Raw genomic sequence first — 13,558 nt, 5'->3', positions numbered from 1 at the left:
CGTTTGTCAGATGGCCAAATGAGGGAGTTTGCCATACACAATGAGACCATCACATGACCAGCAGTGCCTATGTTGCAACAGCTGCACTGACAACAAAATATTTTGCAATGACCTTGGGCAACTGATTGTGCTACATAAATGCAAGTTTTTCTTCCTCATTAAAACCGTTCTGATGTATCGTGCTCAGTTCTGGTCACCTCATCACAGGAAGGATGTGGAAGCTTTGGTGAGGGTCAGAGAAGATTTATGATAATAGATTGAGGGGGTAGCCCGAGACTTTTTCCCCCAGGGCGGAAATGGCTAATACAAAGGGGCATAATTTTAAGGTGATGGGGAGAATGCATGGCGGTGACGGGAGGGGGGGGGCGTAGTGGGGGATATCAGCAGTAGCTTTTTACACAGAGTTGTAGGTGCGTGGAATGCGCTGCCGGGCTGGTGGTAAAGGCAGATATAGGTATTGGGGACTTTTAGATAGGAACACAGATGAATGAAAAATAGAGGGTTTTGTGGGAGGGAACGGATATATGGATCTTACAGTGGATTATAGTGTCAGTACAACATCATGGGCCAAAGGGCCTGTTCTGCGCTACACTGTTCTACACTCTGTGTTAGTTTTCTGGGTAAATTAGTGCAATTGTGTAAGAACATATGTCAGGGAATTCTGTTTAAAAGATTTAATAGCCGGGGATGAGTCATTCCTGGATCCTGGTGTAGGTTTTCGACCTGAAATATTGACCTTATGCTCCCCCCCCCCCCTTTAGATGGTGCTCAATCTGTGTTTCTCTAGTAGATTGTTCATTGGTCATACCTGAATGCTCCAACATGGGAAAAGCATGTGGAATTCACTGCATTCGGTCCAAGTCCTCACGAGGATCTCCTCCCACTCGCCTCCAGCTAACCCTGCCCACACCTCCCGTTGCTCCTCTCTCCCGCCAGGGTTTGTGTCGAGCCATTGATATTGAAATAAAGACACAATGAACGGGATCGTGTTTCACAGGTCTGCCTAGTAACGATATTTCTCAGCTAAACTTCGGAAATCTTTGAAAGAGTCTCTGGATGTCGGAAGCTTTATCTCAATCCAGTGGCTCGCACGTCTTGTCGTGGTTTTCGTCCACCATTGGAAGGCTGCATACAATCACACACCCGCTGTGTGGATTTCATGCATCTTAAGTGTTTATATTCTGACGAGACAGATTCAGCCTCCCTAACAACGGGCAATAAAGCCTGCTCTTCCGCACGGTTGTTAACCTGCAGTCACTTTAAAGGCTTTGAATTAATTGGCTTGATATCACTTACTGAGAACATTGGAGTGGGGATTTGCTTGTGCTTCCCGCCTGCTGAGGAATGGCCGAGAGACGAAAGCCGAGAGAGGTCGAAACATCCAGGTTGATTCAGTCGATCAATTGGAAGGAGGAACTGTTACTGCAGAAGCGCCTGGTCGCCTTCGACTCCCTGAAGAAGCAAGTGGCGGATTCTTACACTCTGGATCAGTGTGTCCTGTTCAACAGATTCCGCAGTAAACTCCGGCACTCCGAGTTGGTCCACGCTCGCCTGATGGAGAGGCGGGATGTCGTGGAGCAGCTGAAGCACAGATCCTCCTGCGGCTTCAACAGCTTGGCGAGGGACGACAGCAAAGCCGCTGTGAGGGAGATCTTACAAAGGGCGTCGAGCAACGGGATCCCGAGGCGGCGAAGAGCCAGCGAGTCAGCTTCCCAGAGGGGACCCAGAACCGGGACGGCCGTGTTCAAGAGGGCCGAGGAGGGCGGAGAGAGTCAGGTTGCCCCGGTCAGCACCGCGCCGCCAATGGCCCCCGGGGGCTTACTGACCCAACGTCCAGACACAGTGTCGGGGGCCGCCCTGCCACCCGAGAACACACAGTTGCCAGCGCAGGAGAGGCGCCGAACTGCCGGGGTGACTTTCAGCGAGCGGAGAGACACGGGCGCGAGAGGAGAGCCGCCGCGCCCGAAGGGCAGCTGCCGACTGCGAGGCGGCCGCAGGGGCCGCGACCACAAACGGGCCTCGGCGCTGAGCGTTTTCCTCAAGGTGGGAGAGCGCGAGGAAACGCCGTCGCTGCTGGAGATCCACGCCCGCCTCGTCAGGCAAGCGAAGCTGGGCGAAACGGTGCAGAGGTTTCTGAATGGACTCCAGCCGGATCTCTACCCCGAGAGGCTGCTGGCCACGGCGCCCGCTCGGAGCAGCGGCCCGGCGCCCGACACCCATCTGTCGGGGTGGGACTTCGTGGGCCAGGAAATGAATTACCGGAGCATTACTTTTAAAAAACTGGACATGGATTATTTCTCGAACCCGAGTCTCACTGGTGATTTGGTTCTGTACAACTTACAATGAGGTGGCGCCAAGGAAAACACACGGCCCTAATATAGGGTTTCGACCCGAGACGCCGACAGTTTATCTCCCTCACAGATGCTGCTCGACCCGCTGAGTTCCTGAGTTTGATTTTTTTTGTTAACTAATTGAAGTCTGTGTGTGTGTGTGTTGGGGGGCGGGAGAGGCTCCGTTGGGGAATGCAGTTTTATACACAGCATTCTCATTACTGGCGGGATACGGAGAGGTGGGGTTGGGATCGGGTTTTGATTTGACCGGGCGGCGCGGTAGCGTAGCGCTAATACTGCGCCGTCTATTTGAAGATCCCGCCGTTGTCCGTGAAGAGTTTGTACATTCTCTCCGTTATCATGTGGGTTTCCGCTCTGTGCTCCCAGTTTCTTCCCAGAGTCCACAGAAGTACGAGTTATTGAGCCCTGGACGTGCTAATTTGGCGCGGGAAGCATGGTGACTCTTGCGGACTGCCACCCACCCCGGTAGATCTTTGGGCAGTGTTGGTTGTTGACGCAAATGCTGGACATTTCTTTGCATTTTTGAATGTTTCGAAGTGGATGCAATAAATAAAGCTTATCTGTAATCTTTTACTTAAGATCTAGTTTGCAGTGAGTTTGATTTTATTAACATGCATGCTCATCATTGCAGTGTGATCCGAGATCTATGGTACTACACTTGCTGGGGATCCCATATGCCTTGGTCCCAAAGAGGTTCATTGGGTGTAGAGGGGTTTGTTAGCCTCAGTGAGAACTCCGAGTCTTCCATGGATGTAAGAGAAAGAAAGTGATAGTGCAGACAACTGGGTAGTGTGTGAGGGGTCCATTCCATCCAGCACTAAGGTAGGCCTCTGTGTGAGCTGGATGCAAGTTCTTGTTCTCAATACCACCCCAAATCCTCTGAAGTTTCAGCTACCATGGGCCGAAGATTCCCAAGAGTTAATGGGATTGTCCTGTTTTTCAAAGAAACCGTCAGAACCCGGTTGAATCTTTACCTCTGTCTGGTATTCACTTCCTACTACACACCTTGAAGTAGAGTAATACACACACACAAAATGCTGGAGGTACTGAACAGGTCAGGCAGCATCTCCGGAGGGAAATACATAGTTGATGTTTGTAGCTGAGACCTAATGAAGGAGCCTGGTCCAAAAAGTCGACTGTTTATTTCCCTCCACAGATGCAGCTTGACCTGTTGAATTTCTCAATCACTTTGCTCAAGGTTTCCAGCTTCTGTAGAATTTATTGTGCCTGATAATAAAGCATTTCTCAGGAGCAAAAAAAAGAGAGTTGCTGGGAGATTGCAGTGGGTCAGGCAGCGTCTCTGGAGGGAAGTAGGCAATCAATGTTTTGAGTTGAGTTGAAAAGTCTCCCAACAAACTGCCCACCCACAGATGCTGCCTGACCTGCTGAGTTCCTGCAGTGGCTGACTTTCTCCTCCAGTTTCCAGAATTCGCATGCTTTTGGGTCCCCGTCAGTTTCAGCAGACTGGTGCTAAGCAGAACAGATATAACCTCCCCAGCATAGTTACCTGGCTGTAACTGTGGCCTCCATATTGGACAAGCTGGTCTCAGGAGGTGCACTGGTAGTATTGCAGCTCCTTCTATTGAACATGGGGAGTGTGGGTTGCGTTGGAAACACTGGACTGCACGGGGGTCCACTACTGTAGTTTTGAAGCATCTGGGAGATTTAGTTCCAACGTACTAACCAAGATAAGTTTTAAAGTTCCTTTCTAGTCTTTCAATTGGGCCATTAGAATCAGAATCAGGTTTATTATCACTGACATGAAGTTTGTTGTTTTGCGTAATACATAAAATATAAATTACAATAAGATAAGACATACAATATAGGAATATATATTTATATACAATTTTACTTAGAGATACAGTGCAGAATAGACTCTGCGGGCCTTTCGAGTGACGCTGCCAGCAACACACCGAATTAACCCTAGACTAATCACATGACAATTTACAATGAGCATTTAACTTATTGACCTGTACACCTTTGGACTGTGGGAGGAAGCCAGAGCACCCGGGGAAACCCAGGCATTTATATAAATTATAAATAACTATATAGATATACATTAATATATATATCTATGGTGATTGTCCATTGTGTCCCGAGGACAGGAAACCTGCGCCAAGAGCTTTTAAAGTGGAAAAGCTGTTGCACTGGGGCAGTTCCGCTCTCTCGATCTCAGAAGTCTGGGTCCAGTGGTATGAACAAGCAACACAAACTGGGGTCATTCTTGGTTGCAACAATATTATATATTTTTTTCAATAAGTAATGCAAAAAGAACAAAAATAGGGAAGTAGTGTTCATCGGTAAATTAATCATTCTGCTCTGAGAGGAATGATACAAAAAGGACTGCATTTGTTTCACACACTGTGTATGGTGCAGACAAGTGGAATGCATTTACAAGTATGAAGGTGTTTGAAATGTGCAAAAGGATGTCTTCAGTTTGTTCCCAAAGCCCTGAATAGGCAATTGTGGTTTTTACAAGACAGTTGATGGAGGCAATTACCTTATAGATAATGTGACCCTCCATAAATTTGACTCTTTGTCTATGTTAGCCTTTTCCTCTTGTCACTAGTCACAGCAGTGACTAAACGTCAAACTATTCCATTGACCATAAAGCCTTTTGTGATGTCCTGAGGTTGCAAAAGACACTTTAGCAAATCTTTCTGACCTGGGACCTTTCAATGCCAGCTGGTTAATCCTCCTTGCAGTATAGACAAATAGTTTCACTTTATGGAACATGGCTGGTCTTATTACTTTCCTCCCCTGCTATTTATCATGAATTTGGTTGCTAGATTCAGAATCTGTCAGGGAATTGGGCTTTTACTGCCTGTATTAAAAAGTAGATTCTTTCCGTAATTAGTACATGGTGCCTAAGGGCTATCTGATCAATTTAGGGAAGAAGCTGCTTCTTCATTTGGGAACCTGGATTTGATTCTAGCTGAAGTTTCTTTTGTAAAGAAATGATCCCTTCTGCTTCTGGATAGTGTCAGAAAACACATAAAACAGGAGGAGGAATATATTATTCGTGCAGTCAAGTCTGTTGCACCATTCTACACCATCAAAAAGTCATAAGGTCATAGAGTTATGGAAAAAAAACTTTGGATCGCTTCACCCATGCTGACTAGATTGCCTACCTCCTGCTTCTGGTCCTGGTGAAGGCTCTTGGCCCGAAATATCAACTGTTTATTCCTCTTCATAGGTGCTGCCTGACCTGCCGAGTTCCTCCAGCATTTTATGTGTGTTACTCTGCTTCCACTTTCCTGGATTTTGTAACACCTCTGTAACCCTTCCAATCCAAACAGTCTAAATGTCTTAAAAATATATAATTGAGGCTAATCCTCTTTCTTGGTATGTGTAATTTTCCCATTCTCTGACACGCCCACTGATGCCTTTTGCATTTATCTAGGCATTTATCTAATTTAAGTATACTCAGTGACATAGTCTTCTGTGGTAGTGAATAAGAAATTTATTCACAACTCAGCTTTAAATCTCTTGCCCTTTAACATGAGAATGTGATCTCCTATTCTGGACACTCCAGCCAAGGGGGACATTCAGTCTGCCTAACTTTAGTATAAGGTAGATTCTTACAAGTGACCCTGACTGATCTTGTTAGGACGTCAACTTATACTGAAATGTTAGTTTCATTCAGAAATCAGCTACTGGCAATAGGATACAGCAAGCCATAAACACAAAAGATTCTGTAGATGTTGGGAGGTCACACAAAATGCTGAAGGAACTCGGCAGGTCAGGCACCATCTTTGGAGAGGAATAAACAGTTGACATTTTGGGCTGATGAAGTGATGCAGCAGAATGCTCCTCTAAGTCCTGCAGAAGGAACATAGAATAGTGAGAAATAGTTGTGTCCTTTTGCTTCAATAGTCAGGTGATTAACGAACGTATTTAACATTAATATAGAGGATGCAGTATATAGGGTTGATTTTTATTATTTTGTTCTTACTGCATGTTGAGAGGGGCTCCCTTGCAGTAACTCTATGTTGGCACAATAGCCTAATGGTTAATGTAACACTATTACAGCGCAGACACCCGGGTTCAATTCCCCAATTTAAAAGAATTTGTACGTCCTCCCCATGACTACATGGGTTTCCTCCGCGTGATCCACAGACCCACATTCCAATGCCGTATGGGTTAGTAGTCTAATCGGGAGCACGTGTGCAATCGGGTGGTGTGGGCTCGGTGAGTCAGCAGGGCCTCTGTGATTCCTGCCCTGTGGGCCCAGCTTTGACTTTGCTTTAATAAATAGAATGAGTTCCTGGGTCAAACCCAATACTGCACATTGCTTGCAGGTAAAGCTATGATTTTAGAAACTGATGATTTGTTTAAAAGCAGAATGCTGTTATTTATTTTGATAGAACATGAGGCCTTTTGGAAAAATTCCAGCCAGAATTCTACTGAATATTAGTCCCATAGGGCATAGATTACAATTTAATCCATACACTGAAACAACAGAAAATCACAAGCACAAGAGATTCTGCAGATGCTGGAAATCCAGAGCAACGCACACAATTCAGGGACTGGAGGAACTCAGTAGGCCAGACAGCATCTATGGAAATGTTCGGGCTGAGACCCTTCTTCGGGACAGACAGTGCAACTCTGAAAGAGCTGCGTGTACTGATCCAAAATGAACAATTTTAACTAAACTCACTCCCAGCTCTGCTTGCAGCCTAAAGTTATAGAAGTACTCACTGTAGTACTTAGAGATTTTCTACCTCAACTAACCTTTCGGACAGTGAGTTTGAAACCTCCATTCTTAAATTATTCTCTTTTCCTTTTAAAGCATAACTAAATTTGATCACTAATTGATGTTCCCAAATCAGATGCAATTGAATTCTATATTGGATATACTGTATATAATTTAAACAATGCCTGGTTAAATCTCAATTTAGTTTGGTAATAAATGAGTATCATAACACTAAGCTACAAAATTAATTTTGTCACTGAAATCATTATCATAAAATAGGTACTGTGCTTGACAGTCAAATGTGTGTTAAAATGCCTAAAGTTTAAAGTTTACTTGATTAGGCTCCTGTGTTTCTAAGCACAGGAGAGAACTGTGTGCACTCGACTGCAAAAATGCTTGTAAACTTATATTGCAAAGTGGAAAATGGTGCTTGTAAAGGATTACTTGTTTTAAAGGGGGAAAACATCGCTGAAAATAATACAAATTCCAGTATTCATGACTTGGATCCCAACTTGACTACGTTGGAGGAAGTTCTGAGAACAATTTCAGGAATAATATTAGAACTCATGCATTTTAAGTTTAGAATCACTCAAATCAAGTATTCATTATATCCAATTGGTAGAAAAGGAAAAACCTCTAGGATTAAAATACCAAGCGGGCAACTCTTAGCCAACAGGAATTCAATTAATATTAAGTCGAACTTAAAGTGAAATATTCTCCTTTTCTGAATACAGAATGTCTGCTGATATGTAAATCAAAAAATCTGCAGATGATGGATATCTATAAAAGAAACAGAAAATGCTGGAAATACTCAGTAGGTCAGTCTGCATCTGTAAGATAGGCAGAAAGTTAGGCTATTTGGCCCACTGAGCCTGCCGTCTTCCCCCCCCATTTCATCATGGCTGATTTATTACAAACAAGATAAAATCTGCAGATGCTGGAAATTAAAGCAACACACACAAAATGCTGGAGGAACTCAGCAGGCCAGGCAGCATCTATGGAAAAGAGTACAGTCGACGTTTCAGGCCGAGACCCTTTGGCAGGATCCATTTTGTGTGTGTTGCATGGCTGATTTATTATCCCTCTTAATCCCATTCTTCTTATAATGATGCCCTTACTAATCAATAACCTATTGACCTCCACTTTAAATATACTTAGTGACTTGGCCTCCACAGCCATCTGTTGCAATGAATTCCACCATCCTTTAGCTATAAAGAAATTCCTTCTCTGTTCTAAAGGGACATACTTGTATTCTGAGGCTCTGCCCTCTGTTCCCATCTCCCCCGTCTACAGGAAACATTCTTCCCACGTTCAGTCAATCTAGGTATTTCAATATTTCATAGGTTTCAATGAGATCAGTCTGACCTGCTGAGTGTTTCCAGAATGTTCTCCTTTTGCATCTGTGGCAATGTTAGACTAGAACAAGGGTTCCCGACCTAGGGTCCCTGGACCCCTTACTTAATGGTATTGGTCCATGGCATCAAAAAAGTTGGGAACCTCTGAACTGGAGGAGTAATTTGAAGAAGTAATTATATTTTGAAATGTAATCCTATAAAGCAGATTCAGTTCTAAATACATTGTGAACTGTAGGTTCTAGCGTATTGTTGAGGGCTCACTGAATGCATTCTCTGAGATCCATGGCCTTTGGAGAGCAAGTTTATGATTTATTTCAAATGTACGCGTGTTTAATTTAGGTCTTCATTTCACCTTGCTGTCTCCATTTGCAAGAATAAGCAAGTAGAAATGTTACGCTAGTTTTTAGTTTAATTAAGTACACAATCGGTAGAATTCAGACCACTTGGGACCTGGAAATATGTCTCTAGTTTCTGTTTAAGCACAGCATGCTCTTGCACAGTGTACGGTGTCCAAAAGCTGCAAAGCCTATGACATATGAGCTTTGAGCTTTGGTGAGGCAGTGTGTAGCTTTAAATTCACATAATTTTTTTTCTCTCTGGTTTCTGCTTGGCTCACTGATGGCAGGAGAACACAGATACAAGGAACGCACACCATTTGCCATGCAGAAACTCCAGGGTGCATCCTGTGTTCTGGCAACCACAAGCGCAAGAAATGTCACCTGGAGGAACTTAGGCTCTGAACTTTGAGTAACAGCTGATGTCACTGGAATCCATTTCAGAGGCTGAGACCTTCGCAGAAAGTCTGCTTCAAGGTCAACCCACAGGCAGGAAAGTGCAGAGAGGGACTGGCTGAGAGCCAGGCAGACATAAAAAGAACAGGCTGTCAGTTCAGTCTGCCAAGTTTATCTTGTTCTTTAATTAATATTAGGGTTCGAGTGCTGATGGGAAGAGGATTCCCTTGAATAGACAATAGATGCAGAAGTAGACCATTCGGCCCTTCGAGCCTGCACCACCATTTTGAGATCATGGCTGATCATCTACTATCAATACCCGGTTCCTGCCTTGTCCCCATATCCCTTGATTCCCCTACCCAAAAGATACCTATCTAGCTCCTTCTTGAAAGCATCCAGAGAATTGGCCTCCACTACCTTCTGAGGCAATGCATTCCAGACCCCCACAACTCTCTGGGAGAAGAAGTTTTTCCTTAACTCTGTCCTAAATGACCTACCCCTTATTCTCAAACCATGCCCTCTGATACTGGACTCTCCCAGCATCTGGAACGTATTTCCTGCCTCTATCTTGTCCAATCCCTTAATAATCTTATATGTTTCATTCAGATTCCCTCTCAATCTCCTTAATTCCAGCGTGTACAAGCCCAGTCTCTCTAACCTCTCTGCGTAAGACAGTCCAGACATTCCAGGAATTAACCTAGTGAATCTACGCTGCACTTCCTCTACAGCCAGGATGTCCTTCCTTAACCCTGGAGACCAAAAATGTACACAATACTCCAGGTGTGGTCTCACCAGGGCTCTGTAAAAATGCAAGAGGATTTCCTTGCTCTTGTACTCAATTCCTTTTGTAATAAAGGCCAACATTCCATTAGCCTTCTTCACTGCCTGCTGCACTTGCTCATTCACCTCCAGTGACTGATGAACAAGGACTCCTAGATCTCTTTGTATTTCTCCCTTACCTAACTCTACACCGTTCAGATAATAATCTGCCTTCCTGTTCTTACTCCCAAAGTGAATAACCTCACACTTATTCACATTAAACATCATCTACCAAGTATCTGCCCACTCACCTAGCCTATCCAAGTCACCCTGAATTCTCCTAACATCCTCATCACATGTCACACTGCCACCCAGCTTAGTATCATCAGCAAATTTGCTGATGTTATTCTCAATGCCTTCATCTAAATTGAAGAACTCACCTTTGCAATAGAGAGCTCTTTGTTACAGAGAGGGGGTGAAGAAAGACCATGGAAGAATAGTTAAAATGGAATCTCTAATTAAGGAGGGAAACTGAAGGGCCCATGGTTTCTGATATGATTTCTCATCAATACCAGGGTTAAGAATATCACTGATACAAAAGGCACTGCAGATGCTGGAAATCTAAAGCAACACACACAATATGCTGGAGGAGCTCAGCAGGTCAGGCAGCATCTATGGATGGGAATAAACAGTCGACATTTCGGGTTGAGACCTTCCTTAAGGATATCACAGACTGGTTGAAGCACCAGTGTTAGATGCTGGAGACCCAACTTGGTACTGTCCCCTGCTTATATGAACCAGGAACATAGTACTTAAACAGTGGGTGTCATTTACTTGGATTTTCAGAAGGCACTTAATAAGGTGCCACACATGAGTCTGCTTAACAAGATCAAATCCTATGGTGTTACGAGAAAGATGGATGGAGGAATGGCTGACAGGCAGGAGGCAGTGAGTGGGAATAAAGGGGCCTTATTAAATATCAATGTATCCCTGGCATAAGAATATTTAAATGTTTTCTTCATTAAAGGTCTGAGGGGATCTGTCTTAAATGGGCAACTCTTTATTTTTAAACAATGATCTTTCGCTGTAGGTTCTCCCACTGGAAGAAACACATCTCCACTCCATCCTCTCCAGATCCCTCTGGATTTTATAAGTTTCTATCAAGTCCTGCTCATACTTTTAAACTTCAGCAAATACAATCGTTTGAAGGGACCATACACACTTTCATTTGGAAAGGCAGGTCAATCAGAGACAGAAGATTTGTCCAGTGACAGTTGTGACCTACTAACTTGATTGAACTTTTTGGGAAATAACAGAGGATCACCAAAGGCAATTAGATTGATGTAATCTAAACACGAGGAAATCTGCAGATGCTGGAGATTCAAACAACACACACAAAATGCTGGTGGAACACAGCAGGCCAGGCAGTATCTATAGGAAGAAGTACAGTCAACGTTTTGGGCCTAGAACCTTTGTCAGGACTAATCCCATCCATAGTCCTGATGAAGGGTCACGGCCTGAAACGTCGACCACTTTTTCCTATAGATGCTGCCTGGCCTGCTGCGTTCCACCAGCATTTTGTGTGTGTTGATGTAATCTATGTGGATTTCAGCAAGGCCCCATTTTGCATCCTGGTCAATAAAGGAAATGCCTACAAGATTCAGGCAGTGGTAAGCTGGATCCACTCTTGGCTCAGTGGAAGAAGCAATCAGTCTTTTTGCAAGTGTAGGCCAGGTGCCATTGGATGTATTAGTCAACCAGCTTTTGCAATGTGAGGGAAGAGACTGAAAAGCAGGACCTTCAAGGTAGTAATCTTAGGATTACTCCTAGTGCTACACACTAGTCAGAGCAGGAAAGGATGGTAGTACAGGTGAATGAGTGGCTGAGGAACTGGTACAGGGGGCAGGGTTTCAGGTTCTTGGATAATTGGAACATTTTCTGGGGGAGGGTGACCTGTAAAAATGGGACGATTTGCGTCTAAGCTGGGGGAAAACAAATACCCTGGCTGGATGGTTCACTTGTGCTACTTGGGAGGGTTATAACGAGTTTGGCAGGGGGATGGGAACCAGAGCACTGGGGCAGAAAGTGGAGCAATGGATAGGAAGTTAGATGTCAGGGCCAGTAAAAAACAGACCGGAGCAAAGTAATTGATATGATGGGATGGATAGTTTGAAGTGTATGTTTTTTAATGCCATGAGCTTTATGGATACAGTTGATGAACAGAGCATGGATCAGTACATGGAACTATGCTGTTGTGGCCATTACAGAGTTTTGCTAGAGAGACAGACAGGAATGGGTGCTTAATATTCCAGGGCTTGAATGTTTTAGAAGAGATAAGAGAGGGAGGTAGATGAGAAGCACTACAGGGACAACACCACAGCTGCATTCAGTAAGACATAATGGAGGGCTCATCCACCATATGGGCAGAACTCAGAAAAGGTGCAATCATTGTGATGGGATTGTACTACTGACCCCCAATAGTCATTGGGACATTGAGGAAGAGATATGCAGAAAGATTAAGGAAAGGTGTAAACACAATAGGATTATTGTCATGACGGACTTCAACTTCCCTAATATAAACTGGGAGCTGCTTAGAGGTTTAGATAGGGCAGAGTTTGTTAGGTGCATCCAGGAGGGTTTCTCAAATCAGTATGCAGATAATCCAGCAAGAGGAGGGTCTGTACTGGGCCTGCTGCTGGATAATGAGTCTGGCCAGGAGAACAACCCTTTAGTGGGTGAACAGGTAGGGAATAGTGAACATGACTCCTTAAATTTCTAAATAGCTATTGAGAAGAATAAGAATGGGCCTTGTGGAAGAGTATTAAATTGGAGCAGGGAAAATGATGAGAGCACCAGGCAGGAACTAGGGAGAGTTAATTGGAAATGGCCGTTTTTGGGCAAGTCATCACCTGGTGTGGAGTTTGTTTAAAGACAAACTGCACAGAATACAGGACAGGTATGTTCCAGTGAGAATAAAGGACAAGGATGGCAACGTAAGAGAACCTTAGACGTCGAAAGAGGTGATGAATTTAGTCAAGAAGAAAAAGGAAGGGTATGTAAAGATTAGAAATCTAGAAACAAACAGAGCTCTTGAGGATTGTAAAGAATTCAGAAAGAAACTCAAAAAAGAAATGGAAAAAGCCATGACAAGTCATTGGCACATGAGATTAATGAGAATCCCAAGGCTTTCCATACGTACATCAGGAGTGAGAGAATAACTAGGGAGAAGGTGGGAGCACTCAAGGATAAAAGGGGGAGGGGCAACTTGCTTGGATGTGAAGGATGTGGGTGAGGTCCTTCATGAGTAGTTTAATGTGGAGGTATGGAGATCAGTGCTGAGCGTATTGATATGCTGGGGCATTTTGAGCTAAAGAAGGACATAATGTTGGGTCTCTTAACATCCATTAAGGTGGATAAGTCCCAGGGACAGATGGGATATACCTCAGGTTACTGAAAGAGGCAAGATAAGAGATGGCTGGGGTCTTGAACAATATCTTCATGTCCTCTCTACTCACATGCGAGGTCCTAGATGACTGGCAGTAATTAATGCTGTTCCATTATTCAAGAAGGGAACAAGGGCCAATCCTGGAAACTATAGAGTGGTGAGTGTCACATCAGTGGTAGGGAAGTTGCTGGAGAGAATTCCGAGCAGTAAAATTCTTGAGC

The sequence above is a fragment of the Hypanus sabinus genome, chromosome 3, assembly GCF_030144855.1.
Source record: "Hypanus sabinus isolate sHypSab1 chromosome 3, sHypSab1.hap1, whole genome shotgun sequence".
Taxonomy (NCBI): domain Eukaryota; kingdom Metazoa; phylum Chordata; class Chondrichthyes; order Myliobatiformes; family Dasyatidae; genus Hypanus; species Hypanus sabinus.
This window is presented reverse-complemented; position numbering follows the sequence as displayed.